At 41.2% G+C, this 26027-nt stretch overlaps 1 long non-coding RNA gene across 1 annotated transcript; it reads right to left on the bottom strand.

Moving 5' to 3' along the window:
• Positions 1-5751: 5751 nt before the first annotated feature.
• On the bottom strand, positions 5752-23002 carry LOC117351562. Its single transcript, XR_004537458.1, has 10 exons — positions 22906-23002; positions 22175-22201; positions 17521-17538; positions 16672-16683; positions 14239-14271; positions 13407-13427; positions 11147-11167; positions 9810-9827; positions 8800-8827; positions 5752-5918 (listed from the first exon to the last, which is right to left on the bottom strand). It is a non-coding gene; the product is annotated as an uncharacterized LOC117351562 (long non-coding RNA).
• Positions 23003-26027: the final 3025 nt, after the last annotated feature.

Raw genomic sequence — 26027 nt, 5'->3', positions numbered from 1 at the left:
CAGATTTGCAGGCTAACTTGATGCAGATCAGTCCTAGGTTTACCCTGTCACAGGCAGAGATTTGTGGTTTTCATTCACCATTACAGTCCCTAAGAAAAGCATGACTACAAGTCCCAGCATGCACTGGTTAAACCCAGGACTGGATCCACTTGGCAGCCATTATTAAGATCTTAAAAATATATCTGACGCCGTTGTAGACAACCCTTGGACTTTTGCTCATGCTTCCCTTTTCTTTTGGCTCTGTCTCTCAGCCTCTGGGGTCTCTGGATTTCTTCTTATTGTTCTGTGATTTTATCTGATGTTTGCATGATGTTTTTCTATTAACTCCTGCCAGTCTGAACCAAGAAAACACGACTACCATACTGTCCAGAGCAGTGTCTCTCAAACCTTTTTATATGGTAATTTGATTTCTTTGACTCACTTTAAAAGTTCCTCTAGCTGTCTTTGTATGTATTAGCTACCCTAAAAGATGCCTTATAATTTTAAGTTTGTATTTTAGTCAAATCTATGTTTTACGATTATTGTACACCGCTTAAAAGCCTGATTAGACAATATAAGAAATTTTAAATAAACTTGAAACTTGAGCAGGGACTTGTGCTGTTTGTTTTCACAGAGACACATTTTTAGTGGTGTTATCTAATGTTCTTATTTTGTTTCTTATTTTAGAAGTTTTGATTCATTCCTTTCCAGCTTTCACCTGTTGGTGATTCATTTTTCTATGACTGGTCTATCTCTGTAAATATTTGGTTTTGCAATTGGTTTATGTGCTGCTTTTTATTTAAGTATATACCCTCATTTTTTCATGACTTGTATGGCCTTGCATTTTTTTAATAGATGGTTTTATGTTTGTTCCCTATAATATGGATTCTTACCTTTGTCAGCATTGCAGTCATCTGTATTAATGTGCATTTTTTACCCATAGCTTTTTCTTGCAGTCCTTTATAGACAAGTAGCTTTTATATTGATGATTATATGTATGATGTGCCATATCCTTCTTAAGGTACGGCGACCAATATTGGATGCAGTACTCCAGATTCGGGCGCACAATCACCCGATACAATAGCAGGATAACTTCTTTCATTCTGCTTGTAATACCTTTCTTGATTATTCCTAACATTCTATTCGCTTTCTTAGCAGCCGCTACTCATTGTGCCGACGGCTTCATTGTTATGTCCACTATTATCCACAAGTCCCTTTCTTGGGAACTCTCACTCAATAACAGCCCTCCCATCATGTAGCTGTACCTCGGGTTTCTGTTTCCTACATATAAGACTTTACATTTCTCTACATTGAACTTCATCTGCCATCTCGTTGCCCACTCCCCTAGTTTGTTCAGGTCCCTTTGTAAATCTTCACAGTCCTCTTTAGTCCTAGCCCCATTAAATAGCTTGGTGTCATCTGCAAATTTTATTACTTCGCTCTTCTTCCCCCTTTCTAGATCATTTATAAATATATTGAATAGCAGTGGTCCAAGCACCGACCTCTGCTGAACACCACTCATGACCTTCCTCCAGTCCGAGTAGTGGCCCTTCACTCCTACCCTCTGCTTCAAGCCTGCCAACCAATTCCTGATCCATCTGTGTACGTCTCCTTCCATGGTTCTTTAGTTTCTGAAGTAGGCGTTCATGGGGTATCTTGTCAAAGGCTTTTTGGAAGTCTAAGTATACAGTGTCTATGAGATCCCCTTTGTCCATCTGTTAATTCCTTCGAAGAAGTGCAACAAGTTCGTTAATGGATAGCACATAGGAACAAGCTACAGGAGAAAAGCATTGAAGGGTTTGGGGGTATTTTTCCTGTCTGCACGCACTAAACTGAGTTAATTTTTAAGAATTTTTCAATCTATAGACATGGTATTGGCGAAATGTGGACATGGAAGTTTTCAAGGACAAAATCTATAAACTGCACTAGGTGCCACTAGGTGTAGTAATTGGGTAGCCTAGCCATTGCAAACTAAAATCTGAGCCTAACCTAAATCACATCAGTTAGCTTAAATGCTGCGGTACTTGACCACTCCACTGAAGTTCATTAAAATAAGTAAATAAAAGCTGGAGCAGAAGTGGACATGTTGACTGGGGACACCTAAGTGGAGGTGTCTAATTTTGTCACTAGAGCCACCTTCCTTACCAACATGCTGCGCAAAGACCACCCAGATAGGTTGCAGTGGGACCCTGAGGGAAGGCAGGCTTGGTAAGACCTTAAAATCAGCATGTGTGAGGAACTAGTTCTAGCTGGTATTGATTTTCAGAAGCCGCTTTTGTTGCAGACGGATACCTCAGGGTCTGGTTTGGGGGCCATACTTTCCGAAGAATGGGAGGGTATTGAACATCTGGTGCTATACCTTAGCTGGAAATGATATGCTAATGAATGTAGCAAAGCCACGGTCAAGTTAGAGTGTCTGGCAATGAAGTAGGTTGTGACCAGCCTGAATCATTACCTCATTGGTCAGGCTTTTACCCTGATAACGGACCATGCTGCTCTCAGGTGGTTGGATTCAATGAAGAATAGTTTCTTAAAATCTGATTACACGTCTATCATAAATTCTATGTGAAAATATAATAAAAGAAAACGGGGAAATACATAAAATTGAGACAAAACCCCCCAACATATACAACGAACTACATAAAACAGAACTAACTATAAAGGACCACAAGAGGAAAGAAGGAGGAACTACAATATAGTCAAGAAAATAAAAGATTAATGGAATGAATGAAAGGAAAAGGTACGTACAGTATCCTGTGCTGCATTAGTTAATTAGAAAAGAGAATCGGAAGAGTAAGGACTTAGATAAGTAATAGTATTAATGGAAAAGGAGCTTAAAGAAAATAAAGGGAGCAAAATCCTAACTTCCTCTGCTGTAATCTTAGTCAGTGTCTTCAGAGGCAGCAACACCTTTTACCACTCAATGGTATAAAAATAAAATCATTTATAGGGTTTCCTATGCTTTTCCAACCCAGAATAAAAGTGTTTCCAGACAGTTTAAAAGCTGCTCTACCTCCTTTTTAAACGTTAGCTCCAGCAGCCTGGTTCCATCCAGGTTAAGGTGGAGTCCATCCTTTCAGAACAAGCTCCCCCTTTCCCAGAAGGTTGCCCACGTGTGCATGTGCGGATCGCCGGACTTGATGGACTGAAGGTCCGATCCAGAGATGGCAGTTCTTATGTTCTTAAGTTTCTAACAAATCTAAATCCCTCAAACCTGCACCATCCTATCAACCACGCATTGAGACTTCGGAGCTCTATCTACCTCATGGGTCTAGAACGTGGAACTGGGAACATTTCTGAAAATGCTACCCTGGAAGATCTGGCTTTCAGCTTTCTACCTAAGAGCCTAAATTTGACTTCCAGAACCTGCTTCCCACATTTTCCCTTGTCATTGGTTCCTACAAGACAGCTAGATCCTCCCCAGGTCCTCCACCTTTGCACCAAGCAGGCAAGTGATCAAGCGATCCTCATGCCCACCAGCCACCCAGCTATCTACATGCCTAATGATCGAATCACCAACTACAACAACTGTCCTAACTTTTACCTGCTGGGCAGAAGCCCCTGGAAGCACATCCTGGGTGTGAGAGGATATTGCATCCCCTGGTGGGCAAGTCCTTGCTACAGGATTATTTTCAACTTCACCAGGGTGATGCTCTCCTTTTAGGAGACCTCTGTCCTCCAAGGCAGCACAGGGGCTAGTACAACATCCTTGTACTTCTCTATCTCCCTCAGCTCCTCCAAGTCTGCTATTCTAGCCTCAAGGGAATGTACGCGTTCTCTGAGAGCTATGAACTCTTTGCAGAAAGTGCACACATATAACTTCTCGCCAACCGGGAGAAAATCATAAATGTGACACTCAATGCAAAAGCAAAAGACTGGATAGCAACCCTGTTGCTGCTGGACTACTGTCTGCATCTTGTTATTGAGCCATCTGTTCTCCAATCTGAAGAGCCCTAGCCACTTTAGCCTCTCCTCATAGGGAAGTCATCCCATCTCTTTTATCATTTTTGTCGCCCTCCTCTGTACCTTTTCTAATTCTGCTATTATCTTTTTTGAAATACGGGAACCCGAACTGCACACAGTATTCGAGGTGCGGCCATACCATCGAGCAATTCCTAACATTCTATTTGCTTTCTGAGCCACCACTGCACATTGAGCTGAGGGTTTCATTGTATTCAAGCCTCTTGCAATTTAACAACTTTGAACAACTTTATGACATCAGCAAATTTAATTATCTCAACAGTTATTTCCATCTCTAGATCATTGATAAATATGTTAAAAAGCTGCGGTCCCAGCACAGACCACTGGGGACCCCCACTATTTACTACCAATACCTCTATAAAAACACTTTGAATTCTGTTTATGTCTCTGAAAAGTGGAAAGTCTTCTTAAAGATTAGTTTACTCGAGGAGCCTCAGAACTAGAGAATGACACGGTGACAAAATTCATCACCGTTCCCGTCCCCGCGGATAATCGCGGGAAATAATCCCATGTCATTTTTTAGTGTCTATTTCAACCTCAGTCCTTCTACACCAGCATTCTTCAAAGCAAAGCTTGCGGGTCAATGGTTGTGCCCAATTATACTCTGATTCATCCCTCTCTCCTTAAACAATGACATGAAGATGGTTTACCGCGGTTATCCGCAGGGACGGGAACGGTGATAAATTTTGTCACCGTGTCATTCTCTACTCAGAACCCCGTATGCTGTTGATATTTGTATTAAGCAGACATACTTGAAAGGGTAAAAAACCTCACTGGCTCAAAAACCTCCTGTCCCAAACTAGTTATTAATAATGTAAACTTTAGTAGTTGTCAACATCAGTTACTCAAACACATTATAATAGCTGTCCAGAATCTTTTGCAATTGCAAAAAACTTATCTGGATCAGGACTTTTGAATATTCTCTATTTCTGAGTCTCTACTCAGCTGTCTCTACTCTGTTCTTGCCCACCGAGCGCACACAAGACCTTTCACCAAATGGGAGATAATCAAACGAAACGTGACCCTTAGGGCTCCTTTTATCAAGGCGCTTAGGGGTTTAACGTGCGGAATACCACACGTTAAACCGCCTGCCGTGCTAGTCGCTAACGTCTCCATCGACGAGGCATTAGTTTTTTGGCTTGCCGTGGGGTTAGCGCGTGATGAAATGTCCGACGCACTAACCCGGCTAGTGCACCTTGATAAAAGGAGTCCTTAGTGCAAAAGACAGTCTTTGTGTTATTTCAGTGTCTCAGGCTTTTCAGGGAAAATACATTTAGGGGAACCCCATAATCAAATTGAGGTTAAGTGGCCTAAATGCTTGCTTACATGTGTCATTCACACCTTCTAGGGCTATTTAAATGATGTCTCCTGTATCCTGAATTTCACAGTGTTAAAAAGTATATTTTTGAAACTGTTTCATGGTAGTCGTGTTATTAAATTTCAATCCACTGATTTTGAGTTAACTTCATTCATTGTATTTCTGTTTATATTTGATGTTTTTACTGCTTTTATGCTGTTAATAAAATTGTAAGTCTCTTCTACATTGAATTGAACTTGTACACAGCCTTAGGAGAATTAAGTCAGTTAATAAATCCCAATATAGAAATTACACTAGTCTCTGAAGAAGTTCTTCCTAAAACATTGCTCTCCCTCACACAAAGTGAATTTATTCTTCTCTTTATTCATCCATAACCAAAGAGAAAAATGTTTGTAAACCACTATCCACTTATAACATATATTCACTCCGTGACCAAGAAATGAAGGAAAGGAGCCAGGAATTGCAATGCGTTCAGTTTATTAAGCAACAGATAAAAGACCAAGAAAGTCATGCGACCTCCATGGTAGAAGAAATGAAATATCCTTAGCATTAAACAGGCAGGAGCAGAGAGAAATCATCCTTCAGCATCTTCCATTGTATGGAATCCTCTAGTTGATCTTAAGACTGGCCTGGGAATTTCCTGAAAGAGAGAATAAAAAGTGATCCCCAGAAGAGAAATATGAACAATCCTTCTCGAAAGAGGCTATTCTCAGCAGTGTTAAGGGGCTTGCTTATCAATCTGGCATACCATTAAGACGTACAATCTTACCACTAACTAGTGCAGGTCCCGTTTTAGGAAATAAGATCTAGTCAGTAGGAACTGGGGTTAACAGTAGCCCACATTGATAATTAAATATCTGCACAAATAGAAATCACGACTATATGTTATGAAAGTGAGCCACGTCTAAGAGAACCAAGCCATTGTGATAGCGCTGATGAGGTTGGCTCTGATTGGTGGAATGAGGCATTATGTCATCACCATCTCAGCCCTGGTCATAGGAGCCAGCTCTGTGATTGGAGAATGACAATTTCCATTGGGTTTAGCACCCCCAATAACTCTGAACAGTTGGCTCCTATGGCTCTGGTTACGTTATTAACTTGGACTGCCATTAACATGCATTGTGTTACCTTTAAATCAAGATGTCCCGTTTTAAGCTATGAGACCTAGTTACTAAGAACCCCGAACAGCTGCTCCACAGCTGGATATTTAGTGATGGTTCCTGGATGGGGCCAGAACTGAATACTGGGTTTAAAGTAGCTGGGAGCAAACAATGTTTAAAGAAAAAGTGAAGGCCACTGGTTGAGTATTGTCGCTTAAGTTCCCAGACCATGGGCTGCTTTAGGCTGTACATGTACATTCACAGTGCTGCCACCTAGTGCTGGTCTTAGGGTATACATTTGCTACTCTTTGAAGCATGCTTTTAATTACTACTGACCACTGGTTACTCTTTCACATCATCACTTATGTCCTGACTGTAGTAGGAATTGCACTGTCTAGGTGTTTCCTCCCCTCCTATTGTGTCTTGTTAACATATCTCAGTTTTCTCGATCATTAAAATATAAGTACTAATAAGAAAGAATAAGGCTGTAAGTTGAAAAACGAAAGGCAACTTGCACTTTAAAGCACTCTAAACACTTTCAATGTGATGCACTTGAAATAATGCGGAGAATAGCAGCATAAAATTTAAAATAAGACCAGTGAAGAAGCAACACGCTAAGCTAGCTGCTATGATTCCACTTTGAGCAGCCAGTGGTGTTTCTGAGGTCTGGATTAAGAAAATAAGATTTATAAGAAAAACTGAACTATTATAGTGACTTGGGATTGATGCTTGGCTTAATTATGTAATGTAATGTAATGTAATTTATTTCTTATATACCGCTACATCCGTTAGGTTCTAAGCGGTTTACAGAAAATATACATTAAGATTAGAAATAAGAAAGGTATTTGAAAAATTCCCTTACTGTCCCGAAGGCTCACAATCTAACTAAAGTACCTGGAGGGTAATAGAGAAGTGAAAAGTAAAGTTAGAGGAAAAATAAAAATAAAATAAACATTTTAACAAGACAGCATTGATCTAAATACTTTGGAAGGTAGAAGAGAGGAGAGAAAGGAATAGAAGCATCGTGGCAAAGGGTTCCCGGTAGTGGCGGCTGGTCCTATTGCTGCTTAGGTGTAAAAACAGTTGATCTTCTTATCGGATTGTAGGGGGGGCGGATCTCACATTCCTGGCAGGTTCGGGTCTGTGGGTTCTTGGTGGTAGCGGATGGACCCGTTGCTGCTTAGGTGTAAAAGCAGTTGTTTTCCCAATGCTGCTGATATTTAAAAGCAGGCAGATTGATCTCTCCAACAAAATTGTATGGTGAAGAGCACACATGTCTGGCTGGATTGGGACAAAAGCTCTCGATAGTGGCGGCTGGTCTTGGTGCTGCTTAGGTGTAAAAGCAGTTGATCTCCTACTTCTGATAATATTTAAAAGCAAGCATATTGATTTTTCCAACGGAATGCTGGGGGAAGAGCTTACTTGTTTGGCTGGATCAGGGCAAAGGGCTCTCGGTAGTGGTGGCTGGTCCTGTTGCTGCTAAGGTGTAAAAAACAGTTGATCTTCCTAGTGGACTGCAGGGGGAGGTGGAGCTCACACTCTTGGCTGGATCGGGTCTGTGGGCTCTTGGTAGTTGCAGATAGTTCCGCTGCTGCTGAGGTGTAAAAGCAGTTGATTTCCCACTGTTGCTGATATTTAAAAGCAGGTAGATTGATCTCTCCAATGGACTGCAGAGGGAGGAGCTCACATGCCTGGCTGGATCGGGGCAAAGGGCTCTTGGTAGTGGTGGCTGGTCCTGCTGCTGCTTAGGTGTAAAAGCAGTTGATTTTCCTAGTGAACTGCAGGGAGGGTGGAGCTCATATTTTTGCAGGATCGGGACTGTGGGTTTTTGGTGGGTTGGTCCCGTTGCTGCTTAGATGTAAAAGCAATTGATCTCCCACTGCTGCTGATATTTAAAAGCAGGCAGATTGTCCAGGGAGAGGAGCTCTGCACTCAAACTGCCATCCTCCTCGCCTCCAAGTTCCAGAATTATTCATTTTATTTTGTTAAGCTGTTAATATTGTCATGTTTCTATTCTATATTTTTCCCTTTTATATCATTTTAATTGTAAACCACTTAGATATTCTTGATTTAGGCGATTATCAAAGAAATTAAAATATAAAATATGAATTTTGCTTTCTTAGGCAGAATCTAAATTTGAGGTCCATCCCATAACCTTCACTGCAACCATTCCTCTCTTCCAAAATCAGGGTAAGAGTGGTACCAACCCACACCACCTCCATCCTTCACATGAGGCAACAGCAAGTATTGGAGGGGGGAAGGTTGGCAGTAACAGAGGATTGTGGGTCGATTTGGACATTCATAGATTCTACAAAGGTTGTGGGAGAAAGCAAGGGGTTAATATCACGTGAAGGTTATTTCAGCAGCTGTTCTTGCTGTATTACAAACTTAATATAAGTAAAAACATGAAGAAAGTTTTACCAGCATTTTAACGGCCAGGGAGGATAGCCTAGAGTAGCGAAGAGAAACTGTGGTTACAAAGAGGATCTTCTTTTATTCTGACACAACACAAAGATATACATTACAAAGTTAACACCTTATTATACCCTTGATAAGAACAAGTATCAGGCATAAACGTTTGGATTTATTATCAGCCACAGCACCCAGATGCCCACCCTACAGGAAAGAATGAGGGCAGTGATTTTAGAGAAGGTCACAGAGGAACAAAGTCACCTTTAGGAACCCCATCAGTGTTAGATGCAAAGAGACTTCAGTCTAATCTCTTGCTTTTATTTTACTTGATAACCTTTCCGATCAAGGAAGGAGTCTCAGTGTGAGCTGCATCACATAGTAACCAGATGCTATGAATTACACATCAGGTAGTATCCCATGTGAGAGCCAGATCTGAGGTTCAAGACCGGTAGTAGGTTCTCTCCCACTGCTGGTTTTCTTATTCTCATCCTGTTTCAACGCTCTACCACAACATATCAAATGTTAGCAAAAGACATCTCTAGTACAATTATCTGAAAATCCAAATCAGCCTTACTGGGAAACGTAATAGAATGCTCTAGGATTTACGCACACCTCTTAAAAAAATTATCTGAAAATAGGATGCATTAATTCTTATTATTGCAAACTAGCACTGCTCAATTATCAGCTATTGATTTGTGCAAAATTGGACACACCCAAATTTGCAGCAAACACTCAAACCACTATGGGCTCCTTTTACTTTGCTGCGATAGCGTTTTTAGTGCGTGCTGAATTGCCCCGTATGCTAAACATGCGCTACGCAGCTAGAACTAATGCCAGCTCAATGCTGGCATTAACGTCTAGCACGCATGGCAATACAGCGTGCACTAAGCGTGTGCTAAGACCACTATCGCAGCTTAGTAAAAGGAGCCCTATGTATAGAATCTGGGGTTTGATAAATTTGATTGAACTGTTCTTTCAAATACAGGCATCAAATGTCAGGCATAAAAGCTTAGACTTACATTACCAAGAATACCACTCTGCAAGAAAGAAGGAGAGGATGGATTTTAGAGAAGATGGTCACAGAGCAACAAAGTCACCTTATAGGAACCCCATCAGTGTTAGATTCAAAGGGACTTCAGGCCAATCTCTGTTAAAATTTTATGCTGGCATTAGCGTCTAGCATGCATGGCAATTCAGCACACGCTAAGTGCACGCTACGACCACTATCACAGCTTAGTAAAAGGAGCCCTATGTAAAGAATCTTGGGGTTGATTAATTTGATTGAACAGTTCTTTCAAATACAGGAATTTACACACACCTCTTAATAGAATACTCCCCAAAAGATGATGCATTCATTCTAATTATGGCCAACTAGCAGCGACAATTCCTTGCTACTGTCCAATTATCAGCACTGATTTGCTCGTTATTCAATTGAGTTATGTGTGCAAATTGGACCCCAAACTCAAACCACTATATATAGAAACTGGGGGTTGATGGATTTGATTGAACTGTTCTTTCAAATACGGGCATCAAAGTGCTGCCAGGTTTTTCTTACAATAAAACTTCTTGGGTTGTCTTCCTTGCAGAGACCCACCAGCCTTGCTTTTTATTTTTAATATTTTCTGGCATTGGTAGATTTATATCTTCGGTGTTAAGCCCTTAACGCATGCTTAGAGCATGGAACCAGTCTACTGATGAAATACGTTCAAGGTTTTTTTTTGCTATTTTCTTGTTTATACTCGTTAAGCTGTGGGTTAATTGTTAAGAATTTTTCAATCTGTAGACGTGATATTGGCAAAATATGGGCATGGAAGCATTCAGGGACAAATTCTATAAATGGCGCACTAGTTAGGTGCTGCAGTATGCTGTAATTAAAGAATTAATTTAAAAAAATAAAATTAAATGTTAGGTACAAAATTCCTCATTCTGCCTAGCGACACCTAAGTGGAGGTGCTTTCTGATGCCTAAGAACGCCTACCTGAGAAGTAAGCATGGTTAGGGCTGGAGAATAGACGCGGTTGATTTAGCCATTGCTAGGAGTCTGAGTTAAACCTGAGCCTTGGCAAAACCTAGTCTAATATACTGGCACCTACCTCTAGGATGCCTACTGATGCCTAAGCTCACCTTTGTGATTCTATAAATGGCACCTAGTGGTTGATTAACAAGCATGCCGCGTGGCACCTAAAATCTAAGCACCACTAGGAGCCGTTTGTAGAATCCATCTCTCAGTGGCTAGCTCATAATAATTAGTATTCGATAAATATGCATTAATTTGTCAAATAACTAATGAGAAGATTAGTACAAGGCCTTATTATACAACTGATAAAAACAAAATGGAATAAAAGTTAGGACTTACAAGAAGACTAGTAGGAACAGCCTATAGGAAAAAAGGAGAGAAATGATTTTAGAGAAGAAGGTCACAGAGGAACAAAGTCACCTTTAGGAACCCCATCAGTGTTAGATGCAAAGAGACTTCAGTCTAATCTCTTGCTTTTATTTTACTTGATAATCTTTCCAATCAAGGAAGGAGTCTCAGTGTGAGCTGTGTCACATAGTAACCAGATGCTATGAATTACACATCAGGTAGTATCCCATGTGAGAGACAGATCTGAGGTTCAAGACCGGCAGCAGGTCCTCTCTTCCACTCCTGGTTTTCTTATTCTCATCCTGTTTCAATGCTCTACTACAACATATCAGATATTAGCAAAATAAATTTCTAGTACTATTATTTCTGAAAATCCAAATCAGCCTAACAAGGTATTCAAGCTGGAAGAAGTAACGCAACACAATATACACAGGTGGAATTACTATAACAGGGAACATGAATACAGATTAAATCTAAATTCATTAATAACTCATCCCGTTTACTCAACAATTATCTCTCCACTTTGGTTGGTTGCAGAAGAAATGCTGATAGAGAACGGAATATACAACCCCTTCCCCTGTGTCCTCACATAGTCTGTTTCACTAATATCATTGAAATATCTTTGAGGTTTATTCATTGAAAATCTTGTGTGACCTGGGTCGGAAAAGGCAAGGAGGGGGCAACAGGGTGGGAGTAACCAACATAAAGTGAGAGTGGCAAACCCAACCACTCCCTAGTGGGCAGATTAGATGGGCTATTTAGGATTAGATTCTACAAATGGCAGATGAATGTGGATGCCAATAAAAACAGGCACTTGGCACTATTTTATAAACCCCTCCTCTACAAAGCTGCGCTAACATTCTTAGCGCCAGTTGTGGTGGTAAGAGCTTGGAAACGCATAGGAATTCTATGAGCTTTGGTGGCCGATGCTAAAACCACTAGCACAGCTTTGTAAAGGAGGGGTAAATGACACTTAAATTTGGGCACTTTTTATAAAATACGCTAAGTGCTGGGATCAATGTCAAAGTTGTAGGCATGGTGATTTATACCAACTGAATTCTCATAAATACGCACACCAAATGTAGGTGCAAATCAGGTATATTCTGTTTACAGTGCGCACAGATTATTGGAATCCCTGAAGTCAGTCCATGCGTCTACCATGACCACACCCCCTTTTCGGATCCATGTAGTAGAATTTACGCACAACTCTTAATACAATACTCTCCAAAAGATGATACATTAATTGTAATTATGGCCAACTAGCAGCGACAATTCCTTGCTACTGTCCAATTATCAGCACTGATTTGTTCGTTATTCAATTGAGTTGTGTGTGCAAATTGGACCCCAAACTCAAACCACTATATATATCTGGGGGTTGATGGATTTAATTGAACTATTCTTTCAAATACGGGCATCAAAGTGCTGCCAGGTTTTTCTTACAATAAAACTTCTTGGGTTGTCTTCCTTGCAGAGACCCACCAGCCTTGCTTTTTATTTTTAATATTTTCTGGCATTGGTAGATTTATATCTTCGGTGTTAAGCCCTTAACGCATACTTAGAACATGGAACCAGTCTACTGATGAAATACGTTCAAGTGTTTTTTTTTTTTTTGCTATTTTCCTGTTTATATTCGCTAAGCTGTGGGTTAATTGTTAAGAATTTTTCAATCTGTAGATGTGATATTGGCAAAATATGGGCATGGAAGCATTCAGGGGCAAATTCTATAAATGGCGCACTAGTTAGGCGCTGCTATATGCCGTAATTAAAGAATTAATTTAAAAAAATAAAATTAAATGTTAGGTACAAAATTCCTCATTCTGCCTAGCGACACCTAAGTGGAGGCGCTTTCTGATGCCTAAGAACGCCTACCTGAGAAGTAAGAGCTGGAGATGGTTAGGGCTGGAGAATAGATGCGGTTGATTTAGGCATTGCTAGGAGTCTGAGTTAAACCTGAGCCTTGGCAAAGCCTAGTCTAATATACTGGCACCTACCTCTAGGATGCCTACTGATGCCTAAGCTCACCTTTGTGATTCTATAAATGGCACCTAGCGGTTGATTAAGAAGCATGCCGCGTGGCACCTAAAATCTAAGCACCAGGAGCCGTTTGTAGAATCCATCCCTCAGTGGCTAGCGCATAATAATTAGTATTTGATAAATATGCATTAATTTAGCAGGTAACTAATGAGAAGATTTGTACAAGGCCTTATTATACAACTGATAAAAACAAAATGGAATAAAAGTTAGGACTTACAAGAAGACCAGTAATACCAGCCTATAGGAAAAAAGGAGAGAAGTGATTTTAGAGAAGAAGGTCACAGAGGAACAAAGTCACCTTTAGGAACCCCATCAGTGTTAGATGCAAAGAGACTTCAGTCTAATCTCTTGCTTTTATTTTACTTGATAACCTTTCCAATCAAGGAAGGAGTCTCAGTGTGAGCTGCATCACATAGTAACCAGATGCTATGAATTACACATCAGGTAGTATCCCATGTGAGAGACAGATCTGAGGTTCAAGACCGGCAGCAGGTCCTCTCTTCCACTCCTGGTTTTCTTATTCTCATCCTGTTTCAACGCTCTACCACAACATATCAGATATTAGCAAAAGAAATTTCTAGTACAATTATCTGAAAATCCAAATCAGCCTTACTGGGAAACGTAATACAATGCTCTAGGATTTATGCACACCTCTTAAAAAATTCTCTGAAAATAGGATGCATTAATTCTTATTATTGCAAACTAGCACTGCTCAATTATCAGCTATTGATTTGTGCAAAATTGGACACACCCAAATTTGCACCCAACACTCAAATCATTATGGGCTCCTTTTACTAAGCAACAATAGCGTTTTTAGTGCGTGCTGAATTGCCCTGCACGCTAAACCTGCGGCTAGAACTAATGCCAGCTCAATGCTGGCATTAGTGTCTAGCACGCACGGCAATTCAGTGCGCACTAAGCACATGCTAAACCCACTATCGCAGCTTAGTAAAGGAGTCCTATGTATAGAATCTGGGGGTTGATACATTTGATTGAACTGTTCTTTCAAATACAGGCATCAAATATCAGGCATAAAAGCTTAGACTTACATTACCACCACCTATACCACCAAGAAGACCACCCTGCAAGAAAGGATAGGATGGATTTTAGAGAAGATGGTCACAGAGGAACAAAGTCACCTTATAGGAACCCCATCAGTGTTACATTTGATAAGGGAGGGGGAGGGGAGAGAGCGAGAGTCCTTACATATACAGGTGAAGATCTTAAGCCCTCTATGAAACCAGAGGTGAAGATAAAACCCCTGAAAATCCCCCCCACACACACACACACCAGAATAATAGGCCAATAAACAATACTAAAGGCCTAAGATGGCTGAGAATGCTCTGGCTAAAGCTGTCAAGCCTTTGCACAATCTACACTTGCTGAAATCAGCAAGCCACGCAAAACTTATGCTAAAATTAGCAAGTGAAATGAAACTTATTCTTTTATATGGCAACTGGTGTCATTTCTGGTGTAGTGCCATAAGAACAGAGAAGTGAACCTAAGAAGGCTGAGGACATGTCCTGAGCAAGAATATAAAAATACATTATTTGTAAGAAATATCCTGTAATGGGCGGAGCCTTACTAGACCCTTTGCTTAAAATTGCTGCGTTGATATTAAAATGACATTTGATGGGAATAGATAGATATTTTAGTAAACAGGACACAGATAATGTTAACCAATTGATAAACTGATAAATGTAATGACGATTGTAAGTGACTAATAAAAATTAATAATATGATATGCACCAATGTGGTCCAGGGCTATCAGAAGCAAATAAAAGATAGCTCTTTTGGCTATAAGGTAGGACAGACATCCAGGTATACTCAAGCGCTTGAGGCATACTATCTGTCAGCTCCATATGCTGTAAGAATTTGCTCTTGTAACCTGTTATTGACATATTTTTACATAACCTTTCATTACAAATTTTTTAGAAAAGCTGAGGTGTAAAAATAAAAAGAGGGGAATGATAAGTCTCTTTGTCTTGCCCATCCAGATCTTGCACAGCTATTTTGGAAAAAGGAGTCCTATTGTGAGCTGCCTCACCTAGTAACCGGATGCTATGATAAATACATCAATAATAATAACATCCCATATCCGAACCAGATCTGAGGACCACGACCGGCAGCAGGTCCTCTCACACTCTGCTGGTTTTCTTATTCTCATCCTGTTTCAATGCTCTACTACAACATATCAGATATTAGCAAAATAAATTTCTAGTACTATTATCTCTGAAAATCCAAATCAACCTAACAAGGTATTCAAGCTGGAAGAAGTAACGCAACACAATATACACAGGTGGAATTGCTATAACAGGGAACATGAATACAGATTAAATCTAAATTCATTAATAACTCATCCCGTTTACTCAACAATTATCTCTCCACTTTGGTTGGTTGCAAAAGAAATGCTGATAGAGAACGGAATATACAACCCCTTCCCCTGTGTCCTCACATAGTCTGTTTCACTAATATCATTGCCTTTGAGGTTTATTCATTGAAAATCTTGTGTGACCTGGGTCTGAAAAGGCAAGGAGGGGTCAACGGGGTGGGAGGAACCAACATAAAATGAGAGTGGCAAACCCAACCACTCCCTAGTGGGCAGACTAGATGGGCTATTTAGGAATAGATTTTACAAATGGCAGCTGAATGTGGATGCCAATAAAAACACGCAATTGGCACTCATTTATAAACCCCTCTTTATAAAGCTGCGTTACCATTTTTAGCGCCAGCTGTGGCGGTAAGAGCTTGGAAACGCATAGGAATTCTATGAGCTTTGGCGGCCGATGCTAAAACCGCTAGCACAGCTTTGTAAATGAGGGGTAAATAACACTTAAATTTGGGCACTTTTTATACGCTTAGTGCTGCCAGGTCTTTCTTATATTAAAACTCCTTGGGTTCTCTTCCTTGCAGTGACCCACCAGCCTTGCTTTTTATTTGTATTTTATTCTGGCATTGGCAGATTTATATCTTGGGTGTTAAGCCCTTAATGCATGCTTAGAGCATGGAACCAGTCTACTGACGAAATAAGTTCAAGGGTTTTTTGCTATTTTCCCTGTTTATATTCGTTAAGCTGTGGGTTAATTGTTAAGAATTTTTCAATCTGTAGACGTTATATTGGCAAAATATGGGCATGGAAGCATTCAGGGACAAATTCTATAAATGGCGCACTAGTTAGGTGCTGCTATATGCCGTAATTAAAGAATTAATTAAATAAAATTAAACGTTAGGTATAAAATTCCTCATTCTGCCTAGCGACACCTAAGTGGAGGCGCTTTCTGATGCCTAAGAACGCTTACCTGAGAAGTAAGCATGGTTAGGGCTGGAGAATAGACGCGGTTGATTTAGCCATTGCTAGGAGTCTCATAATAATTAGTATTCGATAAATATGCATTAATTTGTCAAATAACTAATGAGAAGATTTGTACAAGGCCTTATTATACAACTGATAAAAACAAAATGGAATAAAAGTTAGGACTTACAAGAAGATTTGCCTACAGGAAAAAAGGAGAGAAATGATTTTAGAGAAGAAGGTCACAGAGCAGCAAAGTCACTTTATAGGAACCCCATCAGTGTTAGATGCAAAGAGACTTCAAAGTCTAATCTCTTGGTTTTATTTTACTTGATAATCTTTCCAATCAAGGAAGGAGTCTCAGTGTGAGCTGTGTCACATAGTAACCAGATGCTATGAATTACACATCAGGTAGTATCCCATGTGAGAGACAGATCTGAGGTTCAAGACCGGCAGCAGGTCCTCTCTTCCACTCCTGGTTTTCTTATTCTCATCCTGTTTCAACGCTCTACCACAACATATCAGATATTAGCAAAATAAATTTCTAGTACTATTAGCTATGAAAATCCAAATCATCCTTACAAGGTATTCATGCTGGGAAACGTAATACAATGCTCTAGGATTTATGCACACCTCTTAAAAAATTCTCTGAAAATAGGATGCATTAATTCTTATTATTGCAATCTAGCACTGCTCAATTATCAGCTATTGATTTGTGCAAAATTGGACACACCCAAATTTGCACCCAACACTCAAATCATTATGGGCTCCTTTTACTAAGCAACGATAGCGTTTTTAGTGCGTGCTGAATTGCCCCGTACGCTAAACATGCGCTACGCAGCTAGAACTAACACCAGCTCAATGCTGGCATTAACGTCTAGCACGCATGGCAATACAGCGTGCACTAAGCGTGTGCTAAGACCACTATCGCAGCTTAGTAAAAGTAGCCCTATGTAAAGAATCTGGGGTTTGATAAATTTGATTGAACTGTTCTTTCAAATACAGGCATGAAATGTCAGGCATAAAAGCTTAGACTTACTTTACCAAGAATACCACTCTGCAAGAAAGAAGGAGAGGATGGATTTTAGAGAAGATGGTCACAGAGGAACAAAGTCACCTTATAGGAACCCCATCAGTGTTAGATTCAAAGGGACTTCAGTCCAATCTCTGTTAAAATTTCATTTTATAACCTTTCCAATAGAAGAAGGAGTCCTATTGTGAGCTGCCTCACCTAGTAACCGGATGCTATGATAAATACATCAATAATAATAATATCCCATATCCGAACCAGATCTGAGGACCACGACCGGCAGCAGGTCCTCTCACACTCTGCTGGTTTTCTTATTCTCATCCTGTTTCAATCTAGTGGGCAGACTAGATGGGCTATTTAGGATTAGATTCTACAAATGGCAGCTGAATGTGGATGCTAATAAAAACACGCAATTGGCACTCATTTATAAACCCCTCTTTATAAAGCTGCGTTACCATTTTTAGCGCCAGCTGTGGCGGTAAGTGCTTGGAAACGCATAGGAATTCTATGAGCTCTGGCGGCCGATGCTAAAACCGCTAGCACAGCTTTGTAAATGAGGGGTAAATGACACTTAAATTTGGGCACTTTTTATACGCTTAGTGCTGCCAGGTTTTTCTTATATTAAAACTCCTTGGGTTCTCTTCCTTGCAGTGACCCACCAGCCTTGCTTTTTATTTGTATTTTATTCTGGCATTGGCAGATTTATATCTTGGGTGTTAAGCCCTTAACGCATGCTTAGAGCATGGAACCAGTCTACTGACGAAATAAGTTCAAGGGTTTTTTGCTATTTTCCCTGTTTATATTCGTTAAGCTGTGGGTTAATTGTTAAGAATTTTTCAATCTGTAGACGTTATATTGGCAAAATATGGGCATGGAAGCATTCAGGGACAAATTCTATAAATGGCGCACTAGTTAGGTGCTGCTATATGCCGTAATTAAAGAATTAATTAAATAAAATTAAACATTAGGTATAAAATTCCTCATTCTGCCTAGCGACACCTAAGTGGAGGCGCTTTCTGATGCCTAAGAACGCCTACCTGAGAAGTAAGCATGGTTAGGGCTGGAGAATAGACGCGGTTGATTTAGGCATTGCTAGGAGTCTGAGTTAAACCTGATCCTTGGCAAAACCTAGTCTAATATACTGGCACCTACCTCTAGGATGCCTACTGATGCCTAAGCTCACCTTTCTGGTTCTATAAATGGCACCTAGCGGTTGATTAACAAGCATGCCGCGTGGCACCTAAAATCTAAGCACCAGGAGCCATTTGTAGAATCCATCCCTCAATGGCTATCGCATAATAATTAGTATTCGATAAATATGCATTAATTTGGCAAGTAACTAATGAGAAGATTTGTACAAGGCCTTATTATACAACTGATAAAAACAAAATGGAATAAAAGTTAGGATTTACAAGAAGATTATTCACATCAGTAAGAAGTTTAGTCTACAGGAAAAAAGGAGAGAAGTGATTTTAGAGAAGAAGGTCACAGTCACTTTATAGGAACCACATCATCAGTGTTAGATGCAAAAGGACTTCAGTCCAGTCTCTGGTAAGAGGTGCTGAGAGTGGATCCGATAAGGAGAATATGTTACCTGTTAGCATTCAAACTTGGGAAAAGGTAAAACTTTGGCTTCAGTAGGTTATGTCATTGTCCTTCTCTGTTTTAGTTCAGGACTCTGCTTTTACAGCAAAGTCAGTTTAGACAATAGTGTATAGAGTCTCTACTAGGGTTTTTATACTAAAAGTGTTTTAGCCTAGATTAGCATTTTAGATTGCATTTCAGAGCATAAAATCAGATTAGGGCACAGATAGCAGTTGAGGAAAGTCCTGTTCAGTGTTTAACTCCCAGCAACCCCCGGCCTAATCTCTGATTTATAGTTCCTTGAACTAATTCAGGGGTGTCAAAGTCCCTCCTCGAGGGCCGCAATCCAGTTGGGTTTTCAGGATTTCCCCAATGAATATGCATGAGATCTATTTGCATGCACTGCTTTCATTGTATGCTAATAGATTTCATGCATATTCATTGGGGAAATCCTGAAAACCCGACTGGATTGCGGCCCTCGAGGAGGGACTTTGACACCCCTGAACTCATTAGAAGGCTATAAACATCATTAGCTCTTCAGAAATAGTCTGAGAAATCCTTGGACAGTAACCTACCAATTACAACATCGCAAAATAATAATAAAAACCAGATGCTGTGATATACACATCCATAATAATATCCCATATCAGACCAAGACCGGCAGCTCCTCACTCCCACTCCCGGTTTTCTTATTCTCATCTCAGTGGATTCTGGGTTTCATCTGTGAATATCCAAATCAGACTAACAAGGTATTCATGCTGGGAGATGTAACACCATTTAATATATATAGGTAGAATTAACTATATCAGAAACTTTCTGGTTTCTCACACATGGTGATGTTGCCCTGATCCTGCATTTGCATCTAGACAAGGGTGTCGCTATCTATGTGCCACGGCACTCTAGGGTACCGCCCAAGATTCCAAGTGTGCCGCAAGACGCCAGGATAGAAACATAGAAACATGACGGCAGATAAAGGCCAAATGGCCCATCCAGTCTGCCCATCCGCAGCATCTACTATCTCCTCCTCTCCCTATTGGCTGAGGCTCTTAACATTTGCATTTCCTCTTCCTATAGGCTAAGGCTCTTTACACCTGCATTGAGAGGTCATAGAAACATGATGGCAGATAAAGGCCAAATGGTTCATCCGCAGCATCCGCTATCTCCTCCTCTCCCTATTGGCTGAGGTTCTTAACATTTGCATCTCCTCTCCCTATTGGCTAAGGCTCTTAACATTTGCATTTCCTCTTCCTATAGGCTAAGGCTCTTTACACCTGCATTGTGATGTCATAGAACTTTATGGTTATAGAAACATGATAGCAGATAAAGGCCAAATGGCCCATCCAGTCTGCCCATCCGCAGCATCTACTATCTCCTCCTCTCCCTATTGGCTGAGGTTCTTAACATTTGCATCTCCTCTTCCTATTGGCTAAGGCTCTTTACACCTGCATTGTGAGGTCATAGAGTATTATCTCTTTCTTTCTCTGAGAGATCCCAGGCCCTCTTGAAATCAGGCACAGTCTCTTTCTCCACCACCTCTTCCTGGAGACTGTTCCAAGCATCTGACACCCTTTCCGTAAAAAAGTATTTCCTCAGGAGCGCTTGCGCTGGCTGACTGCCTACAGGACATGGATTCTGAGGTTGCCCTGTAGTGTCACCGGTGTGTGATATGTGGGACTTCCTGCCTCCTTGGCATCCTCAGCTGAGTTAGCTCTTGATTTAGGAATTAAGCTCAGGTCTTGCACATGGCAGTGCACACTTGCCATTGAGCCACTGGGACTCAGGAGCTTCACAATGGATCACAAATGTATGGATTTATGTGTTTAACGCTCACAGATTACATTCTGGGAACTAAAATTGAAATCTGGAATGTCATGGCTTGTTCAGCACACATGGGTAAGAGCATAACCAGATGACCAGTGGAAAAGTAAGATCACCTACCATTCAGAATGGGCAAAGGCATACATCTATGAACCCCCCTCCCCTAATCCTCCCTTTCAGGATTCCCTGGAAGTCTGTAACGTACTCAAAAACTGGAATTTAACATTCAGTATCTACCTCCTACAACACTGAGCTTTGAGCAGCTAAATTCTACTCATGCAAAATGTCTCTCTCTATCTAGCTAAGTCCATGCGAATAAAAACTCTAGCATTACAAATTAAACCGGATGAAAAGGGCTCCAGGTCCAGTCTCTGTTATAATTCTGTGTCGGTTCAGCAATGAACAACTAAGGCACTGGAATAGCCTAATATTAACCAGCTTACGCAGTCCAAGATGGCGTCTCCCATTGAGCACAGCGGTGGTCTGCAAAGTTTACCTTTTTCTACCATTCCAAGTGAATAGGGAATGTCAGTGCTAATCTCTCAGCAGCAAGGACCTCATCCCCTGCGCAACGCTTCATAACTGTGAAGTTACTCTCGTGGGGGAGACCCCTATTCAAGGATTCCGGGGATCCACGTCCAACTTACACAACAGCATTTGCACCAGGTTTCAGCTGGTGTGGGATTCCGCGCTCATCCCGGGGCACCCATAGAAGAATTGCAGTGTATGCGGTACCTAGTTTTCCACAACGTTCACAAAATCTGGCCCTATGGGTTTCCAATACCCTTCCTGTTCCCACCCCTACTCTGACAGTAATACTGGACACCACTGGGAGGGAGAGAATTTAGCCATCGAATGCCGATTTTCAGCACTAACCTACCCAGCCTAGCTGCAGCTGCAATAAACCTGGATTTGACTGGAATTTCAGTGGTACTTTCTAACGGGACATCCAGATAAAGATAAATTGACCTGACTTTCTTACCCACTCAGCATTTCACCTGTGCACCATAGTAGGTTAGGGGGGGGGTGCCAGGGGGACGCTGAGTGCCCCAGTAGTGAGCAAGCTCCTGTATTGTGTCCAGGGAGAGCCATTTGCATCGTGTTTGGCACACCCGGTCCTATGTTTCTGCAAAGGCAGAAGGTGCTGAACGAATCAATAGACATACAGACGCATTCACACATTAACCCATTTAAAATGAATCTTATCTTCATGTTTTAAACTGCATGACAGTTTGTGAATCAGACATTAACGTATTCTTACCACGTTCAGCGTGCCAACAATACAACCCTAATGGAAATAAATAAATAAAAAGAATTATTGAATTGTATACCTCAAAATGAAAGTATCCCATTTAGTACCTATGAAAAATTCTAGATAATTCAGGCCCTCAACTCCCGCCATAACCAAGAACAGAAAGGCACAGAATTAAGGCCAGGAGTTGGGGGTATGAGATTTGGTCTAGGAATCATCCTTCCCTAAACCCTAATCCTCACTCACAAGGAGTGTCATGTGGGAATTTGTGGGATTTACCAGAGGACTCTTACGCAAGATTCCTTTATCAAATGATCCCTATAGAGCTCAAGGGGGCACTGCTGAGTCGTATGAAAGAGAATGACAAGAGCAGGCTGGTTTGGCTTCAGCTAAATGCATTAGTTATCTATATCTAAGGACCAGTGCTAAAAAAATTCCACATATAACATGAAAGGGACAGATTTCCTCTTAGACTTAAACCCGTTGTTCAAATGCAGCATTTATACCTCACACTTTCAGTGACTGAATTTCAGAGTCTTTACCTCACAATACTTCCCACTTTTGGAAACAGAACTTTGAGCATTTTAATTGCTAACTTGACAGAGAGTTTTGCAAGCAAGATATATTTCCTTTTTCTTGTTAGCTACGAAGGGAAACTCCTGAAACCCCCCCTCCCCCCCAAATGATCCAAAATGAACATTGTCATATACAAACATGTCAAAACAATACATTGTTCTTACCAGTGGAAGAGAACAAAGCAGTGGGTCAGTCAATGGCGTTCCTTGTTTCTGAAAGAGAGCAAATTATTGAGCACAGAGAACCTAACACAAGAAACCGATCCCCAAGAGAAAGAAATGAGCAGCAGTGCATGCAGTAGTCAGGAATATATGATTGCAGCACTCTGATTGGCCAGAATGGCAGCTGGAGATGTAGGATTGTTCTGAGCCATTATTAAAGTGTCAGCATATGTAGGGTGGATGGGGCTTGATATACTGCTTTTCCTGCGAGTACATATTTTAGACAGGTACTTATTTTCTGCCTGGGGTAACGAAGTAAGTGACTTGCCCAGAGTCACAAGGAGCTCCAATGGGAATTCAACTCATAACCTAGGTCAGTGTTTCACAACTTCTTCAAGCCAAGCACCCCCTAAGCCTAACAAATACCAACCGAGTACCCCAGCCCAAGCTCCACCCCTGACCCCGCCCCCATAATAATAGCACTAATTATAATGCAATTTCTTCCATCCCTTTTTCATATACACACAATATGGTGAGAGATCCCCAGCTACAGCCAGCCCACGTACCCCCAACAGGCGGCCCATGTACCCCCTTGGGTACGCGTACCGCGCATTGAGAAACACTGCATTAGGCCACTCATCTACTCATTTGTGAGGTTAAGGTATTTGGATGTGATGATGGAAATGTGGAATTCTGTTTGTTGAGGGGCATTAGTGGTTTGATACTGTAGATATTTGGGTACTCTAGATCAGTGTTTCTCAACATCCAGTATGTATGCGAGCCATTGATTTGGGATACATGGCATTGGCCACAACCACCGCCCACCACTATCCACCGAAGCCGCCGGCAGGGATCTGTCCTTCCTGCCCTCTACCCCTCCGCTAAAGACGCCACCAGGGATCCCTCCTTCCTGCCCGCCCCCCTCCACTGAAACCAACCTAGAAAGCTTCCCTCCGATGTCAGAGGAAAGCCTTCAGTGCAGTGAGGGTTCCCAGTTACCTCCTTCCTGCCTTCAGCGTCACTTGTTGGAAGGACGCATCAGCGGCTCTTTCTTGCTGAACGTAGCTGACCCAAAGTCAGAGCTGATGTCAGAGGGAAGGCTTGTGGGTCAGCCACATGCAGTGTGTGAACCGCTGCCTGCGCGTCCCTGCAACAAGTGCCACAGAAGGCAGAAGGAGCAACCCTGCTAGACGTCCCTGAAGGAAGCGAGTGCGGCTCGAGCAAATAAGGGAGAGAGGAGACATGATCTGTTGATATTTGTTAGACTTAGGGGCACTTGGCTTGAAGAAGTTGAGATGTAGAATGAGGCTTTGCCGGTGAGCAGGACTGGAATGTTGCTTTCTCTGAAAAATTGTAGAATGTGATATGTTTCAACAAATGTTTCCATTTATTTAACTTTGATGTTAGTTCTGGAAAACCATCATTTGTAAGCATTCTTTAGCTCTAAAGCAAAAACATTTCAGAAGGAAGTTAACTGATATTTAGAAAAAGCTGTTCTTCTTACCAATAGGTTTGTTAATACCCCCACAAGTTGGCCACATTGGTCAGCCACTTTCTTGAGAATTTCTCCCTAAAAGAAAAAATGTGTAGAATCATTGACCTAAACCACTAATTTCTCATCCACTACCACGAGAAGTCTCAGAGCATGAAAGAGTATTAACTGGAAAGAAATCATGATAACAGCAAAGTAAAAGAATCTTTTTCACACTCCTTGATGAGAAAGTAGCTCCAGAGATCACTCCGCCAGAGATTTATTCAAGCCCTTATTCAACAGGGTCAATTCCCGTTCACCTGCTAAGGAACCAATCCTTATCGATGGCGTCTCTAAAAGTCTCACTTTACACTTATCCACGTTGAACCTCAACTGCCATGTTGATGCCCATTCCTCGAGCCTGATTATGTCACGTTGCAGATTTTCGCAATCCCCCTGCGTCTTCACTACTCTGAATAACTTCGTATCGTCCACAAATTTAATCACCTCACTCGTCGTACCAATGTCCAGATCTTTTATAAAGATGTTGAAGAGCATGGGTCCAAGCACCGAGCCCTGCGGCACCCCACTGGTGACACTCTTCCAGTCCGAGTATTGTCCATTTACCCCCACTCTCTGTTTCCTATGCTCCAGCCAGTTTTTAATCCACATGAATATTTCACCCTCGAGACTAAGTTCTTAACACTTGCATAGTGTAAGCTTTATGGTTATAGAAATATGACAGCAGACATCCAGTCGGCCCATTCACTATCTCCTCCTCCTCCTATAGGCTAAGGCTCTTTACCTCTGCTTTGTGAGGGATCATAATTGAAAAATTCCTCAGGGATGCTCTGTTGGACTCATGGGCTAATGCGTCATTGATTGGGGGATGAGTCACACAAACCCTGGGGGGCAGATGAGAACAGGTACCAGGGGAGTGTCACGGGGTTTCCATGCCTTATCAGGTGCAAAGGGTTAAAATGGTGTGGCAGGGCTACACTTAGCCCTTGGATATAGCAATAATAGGCCAGGATTGGAAAGGCTTAAAAGATACAATTTGGTTTTTTGTCAGGTACTAGTGATCTGGATTGGCCATCATGAAGATGGACCATTGGTCTGACCCAGTAAGGCTCTTCTTATGACTCCAAAGCATTATCCTTAATGAAGATGAAGATCAATGGTCTTATTAGAGCTAAACAATTTGCAGTTCTGTTATTACTAATTTGTAATTTATGGAGATTATACAGTGGTTAAATCATAAGACTGCCTTAATCCTGCACAAAACACGCCCCAATGTGATCCCTGGAGATTTCGATGCATTGCAGTCAAACAGCACGGAAAACCGTCTAAAAATGTGTTTCGAAAATGGCAGTTTGGACATTTTAGGAAGTATTAGGGAAGGAATGGTGAACAAAATTGAGACTACTGCAATGCCTTTGTATTGCTCCAGAGTGTCGCTGCACCTCAAATATTGCATACAATTCTGGTCACCAAATCATAAAAAATATATAGCTGAATTAGAAAAGGTAAATAAAAAAAGGGTGACCAAAATGATAAAGGGGTTGGGACAATTTTCCTATGGGGAAAGGCTAAAAAGGTTATGACTTTTCATCTTGGAGAAGAGGGGAGAGAAAGGTCTATAAAATCTTGAATG

Source organism: Geotrypetes seraphini, chromosome 18 (genome assembly GCF_902459505.1).
Source record: "Geotrypetes seraphini chromosome 18, aGeoSer1.1, whole genome shotgun sequence".
NCBI classification, from domain to species: Eukaryota; Metazoa; Chordata; class Amphibia; order Gymnophiona; family Dermophiidae; genus Geotrypetes; species Geotrypetes seraphini.
The sequence above is the reverse complement of the archived record's forward strand: the minus strand, read 5'-3'. Positions and strand labels throughout refer to the sequence as shown.